Raw genomic sequence first — 3,372 nt, 5'->3', positions numbered from 1 at the left:
CCTCCCTCCCTCCCCTTCACTACCATGTATGTCTCCTTCCTCTCAGAGGAAGGTTTAAAGTAGAGATATCTTCAGATTTGAGAAACAACACTGAGCTAAAGCCGTATTTCAAAAAGAAAAGAGAATCCATCACCCAGTCACAACACCCCATTCTGCCAGTGTTGCAGTGAGTTTCTTTGCCACTATCACTAAAAGACCTGACAAGAACAATTTTAGAGGAAGAAAAGTTTATTTGGGGGCTCACAGTTTCAGAGGCCTTGGTCTATAGAGAGCCAGCTGTGTTCCTCAGAGCTCAAGGACAGCTGAATATCACCATGAAAGTGTGGCAGAAGGAAGTGGTTCAAAACATTACCTGAAAGCAGAAGAGAGTGAGCTTTGCTCATCAAGGACCAAATAGATATCCCAAAGGCATGCCCCAGGGACCCACCTCCTCTAGCACCGGCCTACCAGCCTATGGTTGTCATTCTGTTAAGGCTCTTTTAACCCAGTCATTTCTCCTCTAAACTCAAACATTTCTCTTCTAAATCTCATCTTACACATGAGATTTTTGAGGGACACCTTAACCAAACTAATGGCTAGTGATTTCCTTGGGGGTTTTGATGAGTCTGGACTTAATGGATAATAGGGCCAATTAACTGAGTACTCCATAAACAGCTTGTTCCACAGGTATTCAGGACTCACAAGGCTGGGAGATCAGGACTTTCTGCAAATAGCAAAGAACCAAGAGACTGAACTCAGGATCTGGTCCTATAACCAAGGTTTGTCTTCAGGCCTGTTATGTATTTGTGCATAATCCAGGCAGACTGGGAAAATGACTGGACTGAAAGCCCATATCTCCTCTCAGTTCAAATTGAAGTACATAGGATTTCACAAACTGCCTTATTCAGTAACAAAACAGTCACATTCCATTGAAATTTGCAGCATGCTTTTGAAATGGGGCACAAATATTAATCATCTTAATTCATGTACAAAGCATATGCATAAATTACATTTATTGCAATGAAAAAATTAGTGAACTATGCAAATATTGAATTATTGTATCAGGAAGAACACATCCCCCACAAAAATGTCATTGTTGGGTGGGGTATAAAACTCAGGGGTAGGCCACTTGTCTAGCACGTATGAGGACCTGGGTTGGATTTCCCACTCTGTAAAAAGTATTGATAGTGTTCTGTGTTTGTGTTAATGACTTACTAGGTACTGGGGTCTGGCAATAGAGAACAGGGGTATGACACGGGTGAAACCCCTCAATCAGAAGGATGCTCATGGGAGCATACTTATAAGTCACACAGGAGGGCTGAGAGATATTCTTGTCCAGCAGCTCATTGATGAGGTTTTGAATGATGGCATGATTGGGGGAATTGAGACCATAGCGTAGCACCTGAGGACAGGATCCCTTACAGTAGTTTGGGGTATGGTGACGAGGAGCAATGATCCAATGGTCCCAGCCCCGCTGCTGGAAGCTGACTTTGAAAGGACAAAGGGAACACTGATTATTGGCAGACTGATTATTTGCAGACCCATAATGTTCCTGGGAAGAGTCAGAAACCCTCGACAGGATGCTGCCTGCCTGCCGGACCCTCCGCAAAAGAGAAGATTCCCTTGCCAAAAATTCCTCCAGTCCACTGGGAAGTTTAGCCTTCTGGCCACTTTTATGAGTGTCATTGAAATAGACTAGCACAAAGGCAGTGTCCAAAGGTGAAGTGCCATTCCATTGGCTCCCAGGAACCTCGCTACCTTTTTGCTGCTTACACATGAAGCGGAGTCTTAGGACCCGGTGACTCTTGTGATCTCAGAGTGTCTGTTGAATGTGTTGTGTGATGTCCATCTCTGTCCAGGCTTACACATCAGAGAAGGCTTTGAGGAATTTCCTCCTGAAGGAAAGTGGTTGGTTGGGGTTTGTGGGGCCCAGGGCTCCACATGGCAGGACAAATGACAGTGAGCTAAGTGGAGTTGTTGATGATAAACCACAGTGGCTCTGACCAGTTGGTACACTTCCCGCTTTGGTCCAAGAGGAAAGTCCAGGAACCTGCACACATAAGGCAGAACAGGGTCAGGGGATTCGTGTCTTGCCTGAATACTGAGCCTGAAAATCCTTCACAAAACTGTTCAAGAGAAACAGCTATAATCAGCCCTGAAATTAACTCAAAGTAATAATATCTATCATTTGTTGAATAATATCTATCATTTGTGAGATGCTTGATATGTATAAACTCTTGAATCCTCAATAGTCTTATGAGATACTTATTATTCCCATTTTGCAGACAAGGAAATTGAGGCTCACAGAAGCTATGTCAAAGGACACACACCCAAGTTCTGGATATATCTCAGTGGTGAGAGCACTTTTGCCTAGCATATGTAAGGCCCTGGGTTCAATCCCAGCACCACAGAAACCAAACCATAAAGGACACACAGCCAGCATGTGGTAAAGTTAAAATTTGAACTCAAGCTGGTTTCTATTAAGAAAAGAAACTATACCAGTGGTGAAGAACTTGGTCAGGGGAGGGAGGAGATAAGGGAAAAGGAAGTACTGAGAATGAAATTGATCAAATTATGTTATGTCCATGTAAAATATGTCATGATGAATCTATGATGTATAATTATAATGCACCAATCAAAATTAGAAAGAAAACACTAAAGAAAGGAATTTTGTCTCACTTTTAGATCACTTTACAGTTGTAGACTCGGGAAAAACTCAAGCATTAAGAGTTTAGAAGATCAATTATATTATTGACTACTAAAGGTGACTAAAGACATGTTGAAACATACATGGATTAAGGGTCCTTATTTCAGAGAGAACATGTGGCCTTTGGTTTCTTGGGATTGGCTCTGATTTGTGGATGCTAAACCACAGGGAGGTTGGGAAGGGGACAATAGAAATCCATTGGATTAGACAAAGGGGGAGGAAATGAAGGAGAGGAATAGGAGAGACAGTAGAAAGTTGGTCATAACCGTCCTAGCCTTGTATTTGTACACAGGAAAACTCCACATCATGTGCAACCACAAGAGTGGGAACCCAAATAGAATAAGTTATACTTCATGTATGTATATTCTGCCGAAACATAGTCTACTGTCATGTATAACTGTAAATAATAAAAATGTTTAAAATATTTTAAAAAGAGTCCTTATTTCATATCACTATACAGATGCAGGTTTGCGGCAACAATTGGATATTGGATACTATTCTGTCATTGTTTTAAATCCAGGACCAAGGCACCACAAAATAATTATATCACTAGTGGGGACACCTATTTTTTGCTATTTCTGTCTTACAACAACTTCAAGAATTGCTTCTTGGCAATTAGCTTTAGCTCAGTGGCAGAGTATTTGCCTAGCATGTGTGAGGCACTGGGTTCGATCCTCAGCACCACA

The 3,372-nt window shown here is 41.8% G+C and overlaps 1 pseudogene; it reads right to left on the bottom strand.

The window, feature by feature from the left end:
• Nucleotides 1-1,194: 1,194 nt before the first annotated feature.
• Nucleotides 1,195-2,086, bottom strand: LOC107134726 (annotated as a pseudogene).
• Nucleotides 2,087-3,372: the final 1,286 nt, after the last annotated feature.

This window comes from Marmota marmota, unplaced genomic scaffold (genome assembly GCF_001458135.2).
Source record: "Marmota marmota marmota unplaced genomic scaffold, marMar, whole genome shotgun sequence".
NCBI classification, from domain to species: domain Eukaryota; kingdom Metazoa; phylum Chordata; class Mammalia; order Rodentia; family Sciuridae; genus Marmota; species Marmota marmota.
Note: the sequence above shows the minus strand (reverse complement) of the source record. Positions and strands in the feature narration are given on the sequence as shown.